The sequence below is a fragment of the Mus musculus genome, chromosome 12, assembly GCF_000001635.26.
Source record: "Mus musculus strain C57BL/6J chromosome 12, GRCm38.p6 C57BL/6J".
NCBI classification, from domain to species: Eukaryota; Metazoa; Chordata; class Mammalia; order Rodentia; family Muridae; genus Mus; species Mus musculus.
The window spans coordinates 77,629,123-77,650,269 of record NC_000078.6 but is presented as its reverse complement, the minus strand read 5'-3'; the positions used below and the strand labels follow the sequence as shown (position 1 = coordinate 77,650,269).

Genomic DNA, 21,147 nt, shown 5'->3' with positions numbered 1-21,147 from the left:
TCTGATACCCTTAAGCCAACAGGCTAATAAATGAATAACTGTGTAAGGAGTGGTGATTGATGGAGAAAATTCATTGTTATCCACAATGGAGTTCTAGGGTCTCAAGTCCATAAGAACTTTTTAAAATTTTTAGTCAAAATAAGGTAACAGAAATAACTTCTTTGTCTTCCTTCACATCCCCTTCTTTCTTTGAAACAGGGTCTTGATAGTAGCCCAGGTTTTTCTAGAACTTTCTTTGTAGTTCAGTGTCGTGAACAAGAAGGTAGAATGTAAAGTTAGTATAACAGAAGTTGTATTTTTTATGATGATGAGGGTCATCATGCAAGGTTCACACTCTAAGTTCCTAACTACGGTCCTAAGGCCTATCCCCCCAAGGGCACCTGTGTGATGTATCTTAGCTGAAGGTCAGGTGCAGTTTCTAATAGAGGTCTCTGATTAGAGATACATTCAGGCTACCGTGCAATTCAAAACCCAACTGCCTCACCCTCCTGAGCAAGTGTGTACTACCACAGCAGGCTGTAACTGCTTCATTGACAAGTTTTGAAGGAGGAGTCATAAATCAGGTTGGAGACAGAACTTAAGGAGGTCCACCTCCCCTGGTGTGGCCAGGCTCTTCAAAATCAGCTCTGCAACTAGAATTTGGTGTGGATGAGACTGTGTGGGAAAGTTGCAGAGGCCTGCCTGGTGTCTGCCCCTAATAGTATTAGGGTTTAATATTTTGGTAGATTCTGGTATCTAAAGAATGAGATCCCTTATTCAAGAGCTGAAACAAAACACACACACACACACAAAACCCCAACTAACCAAACAAACAAAAAAACAGGAGGGGGAGCCAAATTGAGGAGCGTAAGAAAAGCATAGATTTTAATGGATTGATTTTCTGTTGCCTCTCGTCCGTTCGATAGAAGACATTTCTACCAACCATTACTCACAAACACTCATAGATAACAATTATAGTAATGACAACATAAATCTCCCTGATAGAGGCAAAGAATAGCTAGCTCCCCAAACTTTTCTCTCTTTCTTTTTTTTTTTTTTCTTCTTTTCCTTTCTTTTTACGCTGGGAAAGAGTATAAATGGATGATAAAGTCTTTAGGGCACTTAAATTATGAAAAGAGAAATTATGCTTATTTGTCTTTGAGATTTAGAACTGTCCCAATAACTGACCTCCTGCCTCAGCCTCCAGGCTCCTTCACTGCTTACTTTGTAAGTACATATTCTCTAGTAAGTTACATATTCATATTTTTTGCATATCTTCCCATAGCCTTCCATTACCTGCATTTTAGAGTATATGTGAGAAATCAAAATTAAAAGAACTAGATTACTCCCATCTGCAAGTGTAACAGAGTATCATTAATAGTGTCAGGGACTGCTGTTTGCCCATGGGGTGGGTCTCAAGTTGGGCCAGTTATTGGTTGGCCATCCTCTTGGTCTCTGCTCCATCCCCTGTCCTTGCATTTCTTTGTAGACAGGACCATTTTTTAGTCAAAAGTTTCATGGATGAGTTGGTGTCTCTTATCCCCAAAGCTGTGGTCATCCCCATTGACTCTTATGCTAGGTCTCTCTCTGTTTCATCCTGGAGATGCCCGCCCCCACCTGCCTACCCCATCAGTTGCAGATTTCAATTCATTCTCATGGCCATCTCTCCTGATGCAGCTTGGTCTTCATGTGGGTTCCGAATGACTAGAGCAGGGGCTATCCCAAAAGCTCTTGCCTGTACATGGGATATACTCCTCTAGCTGGGCAGCCTTGTCTGGCATCACTGGGAAAGGATGTGCCTAGTCTCACAGAGACTTGATGTACCAGGGTGGGGGATACCCAGGAGGGCTCCCCCACACTCACTCAGAGGAGAAGGGGAGGGAGGGATGGGAGTAAGGATTGTGGGAGGGGGAGACTGGGCAGTGAGCAGGATGTAAAGTGAATAAGACAAATTAATAAAAACTAGATGAAAATCTGTAGGTATGAATATTGCCATATTCTCCTCCTTCATCTCAAGGAACCACCTAGACTCATTCCATTTTAGAGACGATTGTTCTAGCTCTAAGCAGGAGTCTGTACTAGTTTGCTTGGACTTCTAAAACAATCTACCACAGGCTGAGAGGCTTAGACCAAAGAATCTGTTCTCGAATATTTGCTGAGGCTTGATGTCCAAGATCAAAGCACCAGGGTTTGGTTTCCTCTGAGTCCCCTCTGCTTGGCTTGCAAGTGTCTGACTCCTGGCTGACTCATCTGATGGTCACCCTCTTCTGTAGCATGTGGTCTCTGTGTACAAATTGCTTTCCCTATAAGGTCACTCATTAAAACAGACCTCGTCTCCAAGTAAGGTCACATTCTGAGGCACTGGGGACTAGAACTTCAGCACAGAACTCTGGGAAGACGTGATTCAGCTCATAACAGAGTCTTCCCCAGACAAAAACCCAACAACAGTCCTCACAGGGCTGTGGAGAAGCCAGTAGCTGGTACCTGGTACCTAGGGGAGGTGGTCTAGTGTTCTGACCTCAAGCCCTCCATTAACTGCTTGCATACCCCTATGTGTTAGCAAATGAGTCACCTTTTCCAGAAGCCAAAGTCAACCCTTTCAAGATCAGGGTACTCTCCAAAGAAGACATTTCCTAACCTTACTTTGGGGAACTGCAAATAAGTTCCAGTGGCATTGGTCAGCACTGCACTGGCTGTGTCTCCCCCAGTGGAGGTAGCACCAATCCAGGGAGTCTAGCAGCCGAATATTTAGGGATGAGTCTCATCTCCGAACTCCTTTCAGCAGCCAGGTGGCTGACTGGTCTTTGGCAATTCCTCCTGTGAGTGTCCACAGACACTGCCTGGGACTCCCTGGGCTATTCAATCTTTCGGGGCTGTTACTATGGATACCCTTGGCATTCCTGGCTTAGGTCCCTAGATGATTCCTACTTTGAAAAGGACACCCTTACTAAGCAATTAATCTCTAATGCTGGAGCTTCAGACATTAGAACTAGAACTAGATGCAGATTTGGGGCGGGGTAGAAGGAGAATTGGCTTTGTTCTTCCAAAGTACCATTTTGTGAAAGATGGTGGTTTTAGTCCTATTATTGAAGCTTGCCTTTTCCCCTGGACCTGATCTGCTTATTGTTTTCAGAAGGGACGCAGTGAGAAGCTACTGATGCGAAACGAACTGGAAAACTGGAGCAGTGACCTCCCTGGTGGATACAGAGGTTTACTGGAAGTAAGGATGGGGGCTCTAAAATCCTGACTAATGCCACGATGCTGCTTCCCTTGTTACTTTCTGAGCTCCATACCAACTCTCCTTATTTAAAACTTGAGACAACACTGGTGTAGACATAGCATTGCTAAGAGGTTTAAAGATGATAATGTAAGCCCTTAACACAGAGTCTGATTTATGATAAGCACCCAACCAAAGTTAGCAGCTGTCTGTCATTAAAAAGGGGTTGTCAGGTCAGAAGGCCTGAAGTCAGACAAATGTCTTGTAGGCTTCAGCATCATAAAGTGACAGGGATTTCTCAGATAATGACCTGTTTCCTCCAGTTAAATAATAACTTGTAGGCTGGACATTGTAAAATATGATATAGAGAATAGTACAGGTTTTCCAGGGGGACAGGCTCAACAGAGAAATGCTTATTTGAATTCCTTCTGTCGATGTGACAGGATGGGCCATTAGCATCAGGAGATTGTGGTGATAATGAGAGTGGAAATTGGCCAGGAAGATTTCACCCTTGAAAATCAGAGTCTAATCCAATGGGCCATGAGCTTTTGGGGACCATAAACTCCTCAGAAGAATGGGATAGCTATAAATAAACTACCCAGAGAAGGCTCCTATGCACAAAAATAACCCTCAATGTACAATTTCAGGTTGGCTAGAAAGTCCAGCCATGATCCCGAAGGAACCCCTGCCAGGTGAATCAGAAGCCAGCAAACTACAGAGCTTGACATCAGAAAAGGCCCAGGAGCATCCCCTCTACAGCTGAGCCAGGTTGACTGAGCCCCAAGCAGGCCCCTGGGTATGTACCAGGGTAAATGTCACTTCAGTTGTGACCTCCACTGTGATGGCAGAGTTACATAGACATAAGCCAACCTACCAGTATCCTGGAGCGAAGATGTGCAGTGAGTGTGGATACACTGGAAAAGCGAGGGCTGGGGAAACTGTTTGCAGTCATCCCTCTGCAGCAACGCTGTGCTCTAAAGTAGCCTGGGAGGGGCAGCAGTAGGCCTCTGAGGTCCTGCCTGACTCTTCTCTGTAGTCTACAGGGTCCTCAAAAAGAAAAATCACTTTAGATCACCTTACCTGCCCTATGCCACTTCCCTCTTATCTCTTAACCCCTTTGCCTCCCTACTACTAAGATATCCATTATTGACCCCAACTCCTGTGGACTCTTTACTGCCAGGTCCTCTTTTATCTATGCCTGAAGCCAGAGTGTTCTTCTCAATGAGAAGTCTGATTATGTCCTTAGAATGCCATCTAATGTCCTACTGGCTTGATGACCCGATCCCTACTCACTCCTCCAAGCCCTCCCCTCAACCCTCTCCCTACACCCCCGCAACTCTACCTCCCACTTTGCCTCCTCTGCCCTCTGCCTATGCCCTGAGCACTCTATGATTCAGCCCTCTACAGGCCCTCTGGGGCTCATTCCTAGTTATAACATGTGTCTTAGCCTATTCAACTCCGATGTATCCTATAGGCCTCTGGAGGGAGTATAGAGTGTCATTATTTGTCATCTCTGCTAGAAGCTCTCTCTCAGACTCTCAGTATTTCTTTTCAGGAACCTAAATTCTAGCCAGAAGAGCACTTATTCTTTCAATCATCAAAGTATGTTCTCTCTGACACAGGCCTCATTTTCCTCCTGCCTCAGCTGGGGTGGTGAGGAATCCAGTCAGGCTTCTTCTAGAGGCCTTGTTTTAGCCTACTGGGGTTGAGTGTAACCTTAGTATTTTACATTCTCAGACCTCCCAGAACAGGTATAGACACATCACAGATGCACACACATACACACATAGACCTAGACACTCACAGAGAAACATATACATAGATTCTCCCCAATACATACACAGAGAGAGAGAGAGAGAGAGAGAGAGAGAGAGAGAGACCCCAAATACACACAGGAACACACACACATGCATGCACACAGACCTCTTCATACATACAGGCACATATACATGCACACAGGCACACAAACACACATCATAAAAGGAGAAGAGGGAACTAGTCAGAAGTAGGGTTTCAATAAGAGAAGGGATGGGGTGAGACAGGACAATGATCCAAATGTCTAAAACTCTTTATATAGGGATATGAAACTTTCACAGAATAAAAACATAAATGGAAAATGAAAAATTAAAAATAAAAAAGACTTGTATTCTTTGAAATAGCCTAGGAATAAGGATTCTTGACTTGCAAACTCTGAAACAAGCCTAGAAAGACTAGTCCATACTTATACCTCAAGATCCCAAAGAATATGAGAGAGCCAGCAACTGGGGTTCTTAGTGCACCTGCCTCCCCATCTGTTTTAGTCAGGGTTTCTATTCCTGCACAAACATCATAATCAAGATGCAAGCTAGGGAGGAAAGGGTTTATTCAGCTTACACTTCCACATTGTTGTTCATCACCAAAATTGGTCAGGACTGGAACTCAAGCAGGTCAGGAAGCAGGAGCTGATACAGAGGCCATGGAGGGATGTTTCTTACTAGCTTGCTTCTCCTGGCTTGCTCAGCTTGCTTTCTTATAGAACCCAAGACTACCAGCCCAGGGATGGCACCACCCACAATGGGCCCTTCCCCCCTTGATCACTAATTGAGAAAATGCCTTACAGCTGGATCTAATGGAGGCATTTCCTCAGCTGACACTCCTTTCTCTGTGATAACTCCAGCTTGTGTCAAGTTGACACACAAAATCAGCCAGTATCCCATCTTTCTTTGGAGAGCTGAATGGGATGGGGGTATCCCTTCCTTTCCCTGACCAGAGGAGCACACACCAGCTCCCCAAGCCCCAGAGTCCTCCCTGTCACTTCCTGAGACTGCTGTGCAGGGAGGCAGAGGGGAGAGTGGTGGAGCCACATTCGGTGGAATTGAGATTTCATTAACTCCCATTCCTTCGTGTCACTTAATTACTGCGGTCTCGGGCCTTCTCTAATGTGTTTTCCTAACCCACAGCCTCTGGCCCATCATTCTAACCATATCTATTATGACTGAATGGCTTCTTGGGAACAGGGCGACCTTCTTCAGATTGCTAGCTGAGCAGGCATATTAACAAGCTTCTGGAAGAGGGAGCCAGGCAGCAAGGCCCCTGAGCTCTGAGGATATAGCCCTGCTTGCCTCACCTGCCCAAACAGAGGAATTGAGGACCCTCCGGAAAGAGAAGCGGGACAGGGAAAGCTTACTCTCTTGGCTTCTTCGGGGCAACAGGAAGGTGCTGAGCTAACAGTAAGCAAAGGCAGCCTCCACCCTGCCCCTGTGCACAATTTAGATGCTGGTTCCTTCTTCATATCAAAGAGAACTCGGAATCCATACAAGATTTTATTTTCCTCTGCTCACTGTATCAGGCAAAGATTTCATTTTGCTTTTGTCCTTCAAAATAGATGGTATGGGGCAGCAGAATCTGTTTTTCTTTTCTTTCTTTCTTTCTCTCTCTCTCTGTCTCTCTCTCTCTCTTTCTTTCTTTCTTTCTTTCTTTTTTTCTTTTTCTAAAACAAGCTGGGGTTAGAGAGCTAACTCTCTGGTTAAGAGAAGAGCACTGGCTGCTTTTTCAGCGGTACTGGGCTCCATCCCCAATGCCTACACATGATGGTTTACAATCTTCTATAACTATGGTTCCATGGGATCCTACGTACGCCCTTTTCTGGTGTGCAGATATGTATGCACACACAACACACCCATACACATTAGATAGATAGATAGATAGATAGATCTTTAAATCTAGGCATAGTGGCACATGCCTTTAATCCCAGCACTTAGGAGGCAGAGGCAGGTGGATCTGTGAGTTCAAGGCCAGCCTCATCTACAGAGTGAGTTCCAGGGCTACACAGAAAAACTCTGTCTCAAACAAGAAGAAATAAAGTAAAAAAACAAACAAACAAACAAACAAACAAGAAAACCCATCAAGCTATTGTATTTAATTGTAAGCTCTACAAACAAATGAGCAGCTGTATCTTTATTGACAAATGCTTGTCTTTTGTCTTTACTGACACTTAAAAAATGCACAAATCAACAGAGAACTGTATGCTTTTGGGGAAAACAGGTTGCCTTCTTAATTATATTTTTACTTGCTCTTGGCTTAAAATTAGTCTGCCTTGCCTGGGCTAACATGGCTTTACATAGCTGTCAAGAGATCTGGAGGGAGTTAGTGGGGAGGAAGGCGGGTGAGATAGCAAACATTGGGGAATGGTCCCACAGGAGGATGTCTTTATGGATATTGGCCTGGGAGATCTGGGAGTCACCCGTTGTTTCATTCCCACAGTCTTGGCAATGGCATTTACCAATGACAACAAAGACCACTTTCAGATTTCAGAGCCCTTACTGTGGTTTGTAAAGCAAGGGATCTCCCAGATTCACAGATTTTAAAGGACATACTGATGAACAGTGAGGCAAAAAAAAAAAAAATGGAAATTTGGTATATTAGTTCTGTGAGTGCCCAGGAGTAAGATGCCCTTGGCACCCCTGTGATAAGAGTCACAGCAGCTGGGCACTGGGAGGGATCTTATCCACTTTATCTGGCTAAGCCTTGGAATTCTAGTCTAAATAAGCTGCCGAAACAGGCTGTGGCAGCTTTGTGAGGGCTTCCGGCCTTAGTGCTACCAAAAGAGAAACGCTGGGATAAAAGCCAGCCCAAGGCTTATGTTCCAGCCCAAGGCCAAAAGTTCCTGTGGGAAACCAGGCTGTAGAGAGGCATCTGGCAAAGAAGAAGAGCTGTGCCCTCCCTCCAAGCCTTTTGAACGTCTTCTCATCCATGCCTCCGGCTGACTTTAGACGCAACAGGCAGAGACAGTAGAGAAGGTCTGCAAAACTTCTTATAGAAAGTTCTCTGTGAATCACAAAGTAGTGGTATGTGATGAGAGGCAGGGAAGGGGGATGCTAGAGGTCCCTTGCAGCCATTTCTCTCCTAAGTACCATCTGAGATATGAATTTCAGTAAGTTACCAATCAATAACATGACTGGTGGTCAATAATATGCTGGCAAGTGAGGAATTTGTGTGTGGGAGAGACAGGGAGGGAGGGAGGGAGGGAGGGAGAGAGAGAGAGAGAGAGAGAGAGAGAGAGAGAGAGAGAGAGAGAGAGAGATAGAGATTTGAAGTGCTATAGTAGAACATCTCCAAATAAAATAATTTGAAACAAACTCTCTCAGGCGGAAAGAGTAAATTTATAAGCCTCGTCTTTATGATGCCCCAGAATGCAGTGGCCTCTCCTCATTCCTGCACAGACCATTCTCACGACGTCTAGAGACTGTGCAGGGCACCAGAGAGCTTGATGCTCTATGTAAATGGGTCTTCCATGTTGTGATGGTTAACCTTGGTTTTCAACTTGATGGGATCTCGAATCAACTAACAGGCCACCTATTAAGAACAGCTGGGAGGGGTTTTCCTGATCTGTTTAATTGAAGTGGGAAGTCCCTAATGTGGACAGACCCTGCAGGGCAGCTCAGATGAAAAGGAGGTCTAAGAAGGAAACACTTTTGCTCTTTGCCTGCCACCTTCATGTTGTGCTGGCAAGTTCAGCTACTCTGTGGCATCATGCTCCTGCCACCACCACTGCTGCTGTGTTGTTCATTGACATTCAAACCCTACCCCTTTGGTTTTGCAATGTGAATGAAGACCGTGGGCTCTCCAGAAATGCTCCAGGCCTTTGGAGCCAGACTGGGGCTGCTGAGGGATCCAACCTCACAGATCTGAGCAACTACTGGTCCTCAACTTCTCCAATGTGAAGGCAGCCATTGTTGAACTACATAAAACATACCCTGTAAGCCAATCTAACAACCTCCCCACTTTTAGTATATAACCATTCCACAGTTCTGTTGCTCCTGAAATCCCTTCACATGCCAGTGGGTTGAGCTTGCTAAGATTTAGATGGGCTGGGGCTGGGGTGTGAGGAGTGTTGTTGTTGTTGTTTAACATAAACTATCCAGGGTTTCTAACCTGCAACTCATGTGCCACATGTATCCCTGTAATGCAAATGCATCCAGACACAAAGTCATAAACTTACTTAAAAGATTAATGAGATTTTTTTTTTTAAGATTACTTTTGTACTTCAAGTGTGAGGTTCTGGAGTGTGAACTCTGTAGATGACAAAGCTGTATGGTAATGTGGAAAGGTTAGACACACTGGTGGCCAGCACCGTAGCCTTGCCCCGTAACATTTGCACACCATGGCATGTTCTAGAACCCTGTGGTAGCACAAAGCACATCAGGCTCCTGAGCAATGGAAATGAGACTTGGGCAAGTATGGAATAATGTTTTTATTTTTCCTTGATTTGTATTTATTTTAATTAATTTAAAATTAAAGTCCCCATACACAAAATTGACCACCACAGCCAAGGGGATTCAAGTGTGGTGAGGTTCTCCGTGGCACTGTGGAGGCCGGTGCCCTTTACAGTTCAGCTGGTGAGAGGTGAGGGCCAGCTGTAGGTTCTGTAGATAATGTTCAGAATGGTCAGCTAAGACAAGGTGCTGGAAAGCAAATCTCTGGACCTGCAGCTGTGGAGGCTAGCGTGTAGATGCCCCACTGCAAGTCTTCTTCTCTCTCATTTGTTCTGTATCGAGTGGTTAAGGAATAATGTGGGACTGGGGACATGGCAAGGGCAATGTGGGGCTGGGGACATGGCTCAATGAGGAAAGTGCTTGCTCTGCAAGTATGAAGACCTGGGTTTGGAGCCTCAGAATCTATATAGTAAAGTGTGTCAGTAATCACACTGTTCTAGGTCACAATGGAGGCCGAGATAGGAGAATCCCCAGGAGGCCCTGGGCCAGCCAGACTGGTAGACACAGTGGTGAAGAAGAAATCCTATCTCAAACAAGGTGGAAGGTGCGGACTGTCACCTGTGGTGCTCTCACCCCAAAATGTATGCTGTGGAACTTGCACACTCACAAATACTTGAGCAAACACATAAGTCACACACACTTTTTAAAAAGAATACTGTGTTCGGAAAAGTGTCTAACTACAGCCCTTAAACACTACATGGTTCAATTCTACATGCTAAAACTCTACATGCTAGTCCAGGGTTAAATATGATTTAATTTTAATTCACAAGTCTCTCTACTTACTAGTTGGATAGCTACTACTTCCTATTGTCCCCATTATCCAGAGCAGCACACTGAAATTTATAGAATTTTACAAATTTACTGTGACCCTCAGCTCAGAGTCAAAACAAACAGGGATTTTTTTTTTTACCCCATCTATCTGCTTCCTTCATATCCTTAAGCAAGCACAGAAATGTCCCATAATTCTGGCTCCATGTGCCTTTTCTTCTCCGGCTTTTGCACACAAAGCATCTGGCCTCTAGACAGTTTACTTCCAGCTCGCCTCTCATCACTGTCTTGAGCCTAGAAACATTAAGCAAGAAATGCCTAGAATGGCTGTCATTGCTGGGGATTTGCATAGAGCTTTATAGTTTACAAAGCATCATGACATTTGTTATTTTATTTGATGTCCTCATCAACCATATGGGTACTTAGCCTCTGGTCTTTGTAGTCATAAATGGAAGCTCAGAGCACTGAGGTGATGCCTGGTCACATTGAGCCCAGGACTCACATTCAGGCCTTCAGCAGCCCTAGGAGGCCATGATAGATAGATAGAATGAACCTTCTTAGGCTGTAGCGTCTGGCCAACCCTTACAGAGTGATTTTAAATACATACCCAGAATCTCAAAGGAAACCAATTATACTGAAGTAGAAAAAATATTTTAATAAAATGCGTGATATAATGTTATGTATGTGCTCCTTTATTAACTCAGCCAGCTCCAGCAGCTGGCCTAATAACTTTTGCAATTTCAAAGCAGCAATCAGAATGAATGAGATTTTAAAGAATGAGAAACAATCACAATGCCACATGAAAACATCTTCTGTTTCTGGTGTTGAGAGAGAGACCTGTTCTGCTAAAACTATTGTTGTTTGGCTCACGTTATAATTGAAGAAAATAACTTAATTTCAGTGAGAGGTTTGCGAAAATAAGATGTTTGGTTTTCCGTCTTACAGAACCATTTAATTCCTTCTATAGAATCTTCAGGACCATGGGCTTAGGGCCTCTGAGAGTTAGGACTGCAAAATCATCATTGGAACCAAGTCTTATGTGTCCTTCCTCCTTCATGACCAATAGGGAAGTCTGAGGTCACTGTCCTGGGTTAAGTGAGCAGAATGAGAAACATTCTGATGGTCAACTTGGAAGTCAACCTCTACTTTCACCACTATGCCCCAGGGTCACTGTTGTCTATACTCCTTATGGGATCCCAACCGTCCAGTTCTCAGCCTATGTCACCTTCTTTCCCAGGGCCGAAGAAACTACATCGTTGGGTAGGCAAAGACCTCTTCTTTCCATTTTGAACCTTTGCTTCTATAACTGATTGAATGAACAGCTCCCTTAAGTAGACTCAAGCATGCTATTATTATTCCTGTTTTGTATGTAGACAGGTTTTAAAAATGCAGTGCAGACCAACTGAGGGGATGATCCTATGGTCACGGAGCATTACTGCAGATCCGAGCACTGGAGACACAAGTCTTTAAGTCCAAATTCACTGTTAGGAATCTGGAGAAGGGTAGAGACGTCAGGAGCGGTGAGGCCGGGAATGGGAGCCAGCTGCTGTGCACTGAGCGAGTGCATGCTGAGCTCCCAGAGTGAGCACTTGACTTCTGTTTCCACACTGAAAAGGGAGGAAGGTGACCCTGAAGATCTGTCATCTCAAATATCAAGGATGGAGTTACAGATGGCAGAGTGCCCAGACTTCGCAGTAGCTCTTGGCTAGAGGGAGATGTTGGATCTCCCAGTTCCTGCAGATAGATTTATAGTAATTTCTTGATGCACCCAGGCAGAGTGACTGACTGTTCCAAATCATTCCAGAACTCATGTAGGAGAACAAATAGGAGAAATGGCATTTATGCTGGCTCACCCTTAAATAAACCACTTTATTATTTTTCTCAAGTATCATATGACTGAAAGCTTGTTTTTTTTTCCCCTTTGGTCATTAGTCTTAGCCCATTAACTGCATAATAAACAAGGATTTAATTAAAAGCCACTGGCATATTTAAAACTCATGACACAAACCAGAAATAAGCTTATGCCATCGAAAGGATCACAGAAGAGAGTGATCAAGGGAATTGTAAGGAAGTTATTAAACTGAAAATTCATTTGCTCCAGTAGAGACACCCCAGGTACTTGATTTTAACCTGTCAAGGATCCTTAATTTGCTTTTCATCTAGTGAGGGATTTGGAGATTCTTGAGTGTCTGAGGCAATCTTTCCCTCCCTGTCCTTTTGTTTCTCTCTCTCTCTCTGGGCATTTAGCAAAGAAGGTCTAGAGCTAACGTAGGAACAGACCATTTTGCGTGTGATAGAAATAGAAACCAAAATGCCTTTTCCAAGCCTGCTACAAATGTCAGTGTGTCACTACTGAAAGGTCCTCAGGATTACGCTGTGATGGAATTACAGAGTTTTAGAATTCAGTGGGAGATATGCCTACCCCCATGCTTTAATATAACAAAAGCAAGTTCCACACATCCAGAAGATCAGGGGCCTCAATGGGAGAACACCAAGTGCTCACCTAGTGTCCTGCCAGGGTCTTATACTTACCATAGAGCACAACGGGGAAAGTCTGGGGGAATCCTTCCTTGTGGGCTTGAAAATAGATATATGTCCTTCTCCTGGGTCAGAAGTCTGAGAAAAGAAACAAAACCATGGAAAATCGAGTTGGTTACAACAGTCATGCATCCAGTTTGCATACAAATCCCTGACAAGCTCACCTACCCTCCTCTCTAGCAGACATCAGCGATAGGTCTGGATCCAGCCTAGAGAATTTCCGGTAGCGTTCTATTCTATAGATCACTGATATCAAAGGCTGTGGAACTTTCCCACCTTTATCCACAACAGGCATCACTAATAGATTGTAGCATTCTTGTTCATTTAACTCAGCCTCAGCCCAGAAAAGCAAGTTTATACCCTGCCAATTTATCTATCCCTTGGTGAGTGAGGCTAAGTCAAAAGGATTGAAGGATATATTCTAAAGATCTGAGTGGGGAAAAATCAGGTGACTCCAGGCTTCTGCGCTCAAGAGTAGTGCAAACAAAGTACTTCTCATTTTTATTATTAAAGCAAGTAAAACAGGAGGTGAGGTTTACAGTTAGCTTAAGCAAATACAAGTACCGGGAAGGAGGACCAGCTGATGTTATGTCTTAGCATCTTTGGTCATGTGGGAAAGCCAAGACTATTCCTCACAGGCCTTTGTGTTTCTCACAGAGATAACGTGGACATGCCAGGGTATTTCCTCATGCCCTTGCTTTCAAGTGTGTAGTTTATGCAATTATTTCTAGAAGGCCATCTGTGAGAAGAACATCCTGCACTGTACCCTATCCATAATTCACAGTAAGGTCACAGCTCTCTTACACAGGATCCCACCACACACAGCCTCTGCATCTCCTCAAAACTGGTATGAGAAAATCCAATTATTATCTCTAGCTGTTGCTCATCGGTTGCATCTTCTGTTTGTGCTGTTTTTTTCTCCCTTATGGTATCTCATGTGGTAAATTGTAAATTAATGCCTTGTATCAACAGAACTCACTCTGTAAGGAGTGATATTCACATAATTAGTCTAGCCGTCATAACTCAACTCCCTTTCCTATGCTGGAAAGCATATCAGAATACAGGAACACTATTCTAGGGATAACATGGATTGGTCAGCCTTTTTACTGAACTGAACTGATATAGATAGATAGATAGATAGATAGATAGATAGATAAATAGATAGATAGATAGAGATAGATAGATAGATAGATATCAACTTAAAAGAAAGAAAAGTTTATTTGTCTCATTGTTTCTAAGGTTTCAGTCCCTGGTCACTTGGCTCCCATCACTTTGGAGCTGTGGCTGTGGCCTAGTGCACATGATAGAGCAAAGCTGCTCACTTCACCATGGTGGGAAGGACAGAAAGAAGGAACAGGTACCAGTCCCAGGATCCTCTTCAAGGGCATGCCCCTAATGAATTGTATCTTTCTATCACCAGGCCTCACTCCTAAAGGCTCCACAACCTCCTGATAGTGACACAGACAGACAAGGAAGCCTTCAGTCTATAGGATCTTGAGGTTGGTATTTAAGATCTAAGCTATGATGCTATGAATTGTTTTGGTTTTTTTTTTTTTTTTTAAGTAGTCAGCAAATTCCATTACAAAAGTTATAGGAAACGGCTTTACATTCCCCGGCTGTGGATCTTGGTCTGTCTATTAAGCACTGCCTTGGACTTTGGAAAACACATCGGGGCTAAGATAAAAGCCTCCGGTCCTCATCCTGCAAAGCTGAGAATGCTGACTGGAGTCAGCTAGGCATCAAGACCACATCTAGGCAGGGCAAATCTGCTTGTTACCCAAAAGCAAGGTTAACATCTGGCTCAGAGGGAAACCAGGGCACTATAGGTCCCCTTGTCTCTCACTAGCTCCTTATAAAGTACTTCAAATTGCCTCCATGCCATAATACAAGGGAAGCCAGAGCCTTCCAACTTCTCTGACCTTACATACCCTCCCTGTCTCTAACTATATCTCGCCACCACCATGCACACACATCTCCACAGAATTCCCACGTGTTGTTTGTGACCCTCCCTGCCCCCAGGGATCCTTTTGTTGGCCTATAGAGGTCCACAAGGGCAACGGGAGCAGAGACCCTGATGGCAGGGGGTGGGGGGATTAGGAAACCCTGTGAGGGGAGGCAGATTAGCTTTATTTGCAGTGATTCAAGGATTGTATAGTTTTGGGGACAGGGGTAGGAATATCCAGGATGGGCAAATGCCATTGACTAAAGGCTTAAGGTACAGAGCTGCCTCACTAGCATGGAGAGCCATTCCAGGAATCTCAGGTACTAGTTGAAAGGGCTCTTACCTGTGACACTCTGTTGGTAGAGGGATGTGAGGGTTTTTGAACTCCCTATACAAGGTCAGTGAAAGGAGTCTTGCATTTTGCACCAAGCCCAGAAGGCTATCTGGACAATGGTAAACTTTGACCTTAATGAGCAGGCTAGCAGCTATTGGCTAAGACTGGGCAAGAAGAAAGCCTAGTGAAAGCTAAAATATCAACAAAGAGAAGTTTAAAGCTGGGAACGCTTTAATTGCTCACGTTTAACCTAAGCTCCCCCCAAGCAAGGATTTGCTATCAGGCCTGGGGAATCTCAAGTTCGTGAGTTCATAGAAGAGAGGTCCAGGAAAGATGGGAAGGGTGGCTCAGGCCTGTGGTCTCTGTATTCAAGAAGGAAGGACAGAAAGATTGCCAGAAGTCAAGGCCAACCTGGGATCCATAGTCAGCTCTAGGTTGTCCTGCCTCGGTAAGAAAAATGTGGTGTGTGTGTGTGTGTGTGTGTGTGTGTGTGTGTGTGTTTGGTTCAAACCATTAGTATCCAGTGAACAGATCAATGGTAGAGTAGGACGTTTTCTCACAGACCCATCCAGAGCCCCTGGAAGCAGGAGGCAGACTTAGGTAAAAGACCCCCAGCCCAGGTTGCCTGTGCTTCTTTGCAAGGGCTCTCAGTAGCCTCTTGGTGCCTTCTGCAGGTGAGCAGAGGCAGCGTTGTGAATAATTCAACACTTCGAATTATTCAGCTCATTACAGAGCTGCACCAAAGTCAGGCCTGGGATCACACCGTTCCCAGGCAGTGCTCACACAGAGAGGCCAGCTGTGCTCTATCCAGAGCCCACCCAGCCTCCCAGAGGAAGCCCTAGAAGGTGAGAAAGGAACATTCATTAGAAATTCAGAAGGAAGATTTTCACTCTCCCTTTGGACCACACTGGGCTGCAGTAATTGAAAAACCCGTATGTCAACAACTCCCTGGGAAGTGGCAAGGCCTTCAGATGCTCAGGGATTTCGGAAGGCTTTCTCCCATCTGGCAGCAAGAGAAATGACTGTTTGCAAGGTCTAGTCGCGGGCACACTCAGGCATATCACTGGTGATTTATCTCTTGGCTAAGGTGCTGCAAAGTCGAATCAGAGATGGTTATGGTGAGACTCTGCTGAAGGAATCTGGCGCTCAGACCTGCTCTTTGGAAAGCCCCTATATTAGGTATCCTTTGAGGTCACTGGGCAACGCAGGGTAAGTTGTTTTTAATTCTTGAGCTGAGGAAAGGCTGAGGGTAGCATGAGGAGGAGAGTAAGAAAGAAACTAAAAAGTAAGACAGGGAAAAACACACCTTCCCATTGGCTTAGACTCTGAATTTGGGGCACACAAACCCAGCCAGCCCATGGGTGCAAGAAGTTATGCTATCTTTTTTTTTTTTTTAATAGGGGCAAAAAGGAATCAGGCTAGCAGCAACAACAAGAGTAGACCCTGAAGAACAGTGAGTGAGCTGGAGAGGAATAAGGTTGAGTCAGTCAACTCACAAAAGCCCAACCTTCTCTCATGGTGGGACTAGCAACCCACCCACTCATTTACTCTCTTGTTCATTCATTCATGTATGTGTGCCTGGTGAACATGTAAGTTGGGAGTAGGGAGTAAGCATCCCTGTGGGTAGGTGAGATTGTCAGAGTAGGATATTAGATGTTCTTTATCACTGAGTCTCTCGATGGACCTGAGCTAGGTTGGCAACCTACAAGTCACAAGAAGCCCCCCTCCCCATCTTCACATGCACAGTATTGAGGGCATACGTTTTCCTGCTGCCACGCTCAGCTCTAATCACAGAGCAGGAATCTGAACTCAGGTCCTCGTGCTTGTGTATCAAGTGTTCTCACCCACAAAGCCATTTCCCCAACTCTCTCATGACACATTTTTAAAAATGAACCTTTATGATGCTATAAAGCATATTGGAACCCTAACTTTGTTTCTAGGACCAAATTTTTAATAATGACGGTGTGAATGTTTATTAAAATGAAATGCCAGGGAGCTAGTAACCTCAGATTCCTGGGTGATGCTTTTTTTCAGGGAGCCCAGTGATGTGGTCCTCCAATGAGTCTAGCAGCTTCCCACTCTCCATCTCTGCAGTGAGCATCCAGGCTGTCCACGTTAAGCAAAACTGGCTTCTAGTCTTTGGACTTGTTTACCATGATGGCAGCAGACATGATGCAGATAGCCACCCAGTACTGTCTCCAACAGACATTACCTCATTCATCCTATTCTTATTCCAAGAATTTCTATGACTGACTTTAGCAAAGACCAAAGCATTAAAAATGATAGTAAATTGCATCTTCCTCTTAGCATAATCTATCCACAATGGATATATGCTTTTTCCCAGATCATCGTGGACTTCTACTTTTCCATTTTCTGACCGTTGTTACTTCCCCTTCCCCTTCCTAATGCCACAAAATCTTCTAATTACACCTGGGCAGAGAGAGAACACCAGGGCTTGACGTGTTTGTTTTAGAATTCCAAAGCCAAGGCATGTGGTTTCCTGTGTCTAAAATGATGAAGTAGCAGTGCTCCTGTGGATAGAATCTAAAAAGAGCTCCGGCCAGAAGGACCACATTATTCACTTGATAAATCTGGTATCCAAGCAAAAGGCACTTGACCCTGGGAGATTCCAGGAACCACAAGATGATAGTCATGTCTAATGGATGCCCCCATCATAGGACCCCCTTGCTCTGTCCTCTTGATTAGAAGGAAGCATTAGGAGGAAAACACAAGAATAAATCATTTTTGAATACTAATGGGTACTTGTCCTTGCTCAAGTGCAGAAAAGCAGAATTTAGCATAATGCTGAACTCTGGATTTTTAGCTGTTAAAAAAAAGTTGAGAAGGCTAATGGGTCAAGGTGAAGAGCTAAGATGGGTTTTGCAAAATGAAAGACTATTACAAGGGTGTTACTATTACAAGATCTGCGAGATAGCAGGCAGAACTACGGGTGAGACTCTCATGGCGGAGAAGGACTGGAAGACAGAATGGAAGGAAGAAGCATGGCTGGCTGGAGCTCAGAGAACTGGAAAGGGAGGCTGGATGGAACTGGGAAAGAGGGGGAAGCAGTCGCTGGAGAGAAAAAAGAATCAGACTGTTGGGACAGAAACAGACAGAAAGTGCTCAAACCCAACCCCCTCTCGCCCCAGCCTCCCCCAAGGTTTCCATCTGCCAGTTTTTCAGCTGTGCGGTACAGCGTTATTCATACATACTTTCTGCAAGGTTCCTCTCTTGTGTCTCCTGGGAAGCTCCTATATATCCTTTGAAGTCTTATTCCTCTGATATTATCTGACCAGCTCATCTTCAACACCGAGTCATCAAAGAGATCTTACATATCCCATCTACATACATACATACATACATACATACATCATACATACACACACACAAACATACATACATAGAGGAGGGGGTTATAAAAGCTATGTCTGTACTAGGCCATGATCCTCAGACTTGAGCATGAGCCAGACTCCCCTGAAAGGCTGGTTCAAACATGTTTCTGAGCCCTTCTACAGTCTCTGCATCACTAAATCTGAAATGGAATCCAGAAGTGTGCATGTGCTGCCGGTGTGGAGACCACGCTGAGTGCACCTGTCCTCCTCAGATGTCATGTGGTAAATGCCAGAGTAAGGTTTTGTTTCTGCCCCTTACCTTTTGTTGTCTAGCCACCTTCTCTCTCATGCATGTCCTATTCCACACGGATGGGACTCTAGGAACTCTTCTTGATGTCCACCTGTGCCAGTGACCCTCAGAGAACTCAGGGCTGAAGCACTTCTGGAGACTGACATTTCTCGAGCACAACTCTGAAAGAGATCACTTAGCCTCCATTTGCTATTTGAGAAATGAGGGGGACTCAACAACACTGGAAGCCATGAGTTTGACCACAAAGAGTTCTCCCAGTGTTCTAGAGATTATAGTGTCACTGGGAACGGCAACACTCTGGATTTGAAGGAAACCTGATGAAAGAATGCACATGAAGTAAGCAACTGGACTCACAACATCCTTTTCACAAATAGGTGAGGTGTAGAAACTGAGATTTGTAGCTGTCTGGGGACAGGACACGCCTGAATCCATCCTGAAGCATTAGCAGTATGTGTGTTCAACATCCTTTGTAGGTTTCTATGCTTTTGGTGATAGGCTGAGATGGTCTGTTCTTGCTTTTATGGGACTGTCTATTCTTTCACACTGCCTGCTGGTCCCACCACAAGGATCCAAATCATAGATAGCTCTTTTGAGTCTGTCATGGCCAACAAGCACATCCAGCTCTAATTTCTCATGTGCTCAGCCCCAATCTTCTACCACCAGTGTCTGTAGTATGGCATTTCACTATCTGGTTCCCACCCAAGTCTACCTGGTTCTCTATTCTCTGTGCTGTAAGCCAGCTTCTCTTGACTAGTATTGTCTAGTAGACAGTGCCTTTTTTGTTTGCTTATTTTGGTTATTGGTGGCAATGCTGTCATCATTTCCGAGAACCAAGTCATAAAACTTCATTTTTCCTTGCCACCACTCTGTTTTCGTTTTCTTTCAGTTGCTGAAGATTCAGATGACAAGTAGCTTAAGAGAACAAGCATTTATTTGCCTTAAAATTCCAGGCCATGGTGCATCATTTTGGGAAAGGCACGGCAAGGCCAAATCCTCATTCTAGATCAAAGAGAGATCATACGAACCTTTAGCTGTGTATAGCTTTCTCTAATTGTATGCAGTCTGGGACCTGTCCCTTGAATTGGTGCCACCTATTTCACTCCTCACTTCACAAACAAGGTAACCACACATGAACATGCCCACAGACCAGCCTGATCTTGAAATTTCCTGGCTAAGACCCTCTTCCTAGGGAACTCTACATTGGGTCAAGTCGACAGTTAAAACTTGCCAGCACACATACTTGCCTCAAACTACCTCTTAACCTGGGAGGAAAAGGTAGACAAGCAAGGTCTAGGAGGACCTCTCAGCTTTGAAAGCACGACAAGTTCTCAACCTGTGAGTCATGACCCAGTTGGAGTCAAATGACCCTTTAGTGTAAGACCACCAGAAAATATAGATGTTTGCATTATAATTCGTAGCAGTAACAAAATTATAGTTATGAAGTAGCAACGAAAATATGGTTTTGTGGGTTTACGGGTTTTATGACTGAGGGGGGCTGGTCACCACAACATGAGGAACTGTATTAAAGGGTCACAGCATTAGGAAGGTTGAGAAGCACTCGCTTAGTGGGTAGAAAGCACTTGCCATCCATTCTGCCACACAGTCCTCACAATTTAAGAGGTAGAGGCTAATTATTCCCATTTTATAGAAGACAAAACCAGGGCTTAGGAGAGCAACATGTCCTTAGATCCACAGCTAGTGAGGGATAGAGTCATGTGTCCTGACAACCTGATCCCACAGTCTGCTGCTTCCAGCGTACATTAATTCTATCCAGAGGGAAGCAAGGCATTTAACTCTATAATTAAAAGATGGAAAATAGAATCTCACCATGCTGAGCCTGCCACTCTGCCTGTACTTCCTGCCATGAGCATTGCTGTAGGTAGCTAGGTTACTCCAATTCATGGATTGAAAAGCTAATCCTCAGTGCACCAGGACTGGCCTAATAAGATGTTTTTAGGTCATAGCGTTCCACTCTAATGAATGAGCTACTTCTGCCATCAAGAGGCCCGTAGGAGTGGACTATCTTTCCTGTTCTTCTGCCATACTAGGCTCCAGAGACACCGCCATAAGGCACCATCTTGGAATCAGAGTCAGAGACCTTTGGCATCTCATTCTTGGCCTTCCTATCCTATGGAACAATGAAAAATAAGTTCTTCTCTTTATAAACTAGTGCGTGAACACAGAGATTAAGGGAGGCAGCATTGTCTTTCATCAGCTACTGACCAGAGCTCCAGGAAAGCAAGGATTCTAGGTTTCCACCACCTCCTCACTGTCTAGCTCTGTTGGGCACACAGCATGTGATCCAGCACCGAATAGATCATTATTTACCAAAACACCCTTCAAAAAAAAAGAGAAATGTTCTTTTGTTTCTCCCAGACCCCTGTCTGATAGTTGATAGAACAGAACTTGGGTCTTCTGCAGAAGCAATATGCACTCCTAACCACGGAGTCACTTTCCAGGCCCCAGAATTGTT

The 21,147-nt window shown here is 44.5% G+C and overlaps 1 long non-coding RNA gene across 5 annotated transcripts in view; it reads right to left on the bottom strand.

Moving 5' to 3' along the window:
• Positions 1-10,884: 10,884 nt before the first annotated feature.
• Positions 10,885-21,147, bottom strand: part of Gm35240 — an 85,675-nt gene continuing 75,412 nt past the window's right edge. For 3 of the 5 annotated variants that reach the window (XR_381705.3, XR_381707.3, XR_381708.2), the window contains exons 3-4: positions 12,751-12,834; positions 10,885-11,952 (exon numbers count right to left, since the gene is read on the bottom strand). This is a non-coding gene — a long non-coding RNA (predicted gene, 35240). Of the gene's footprint in view, positions 11,953-12,750; positions 12,835-18,683; positions 20,516-21,147 lie in introns of those variants that run through there. The other 2 variants (XR_381710.2, XR_381706.3) reach the window with 2 other exon arrangements.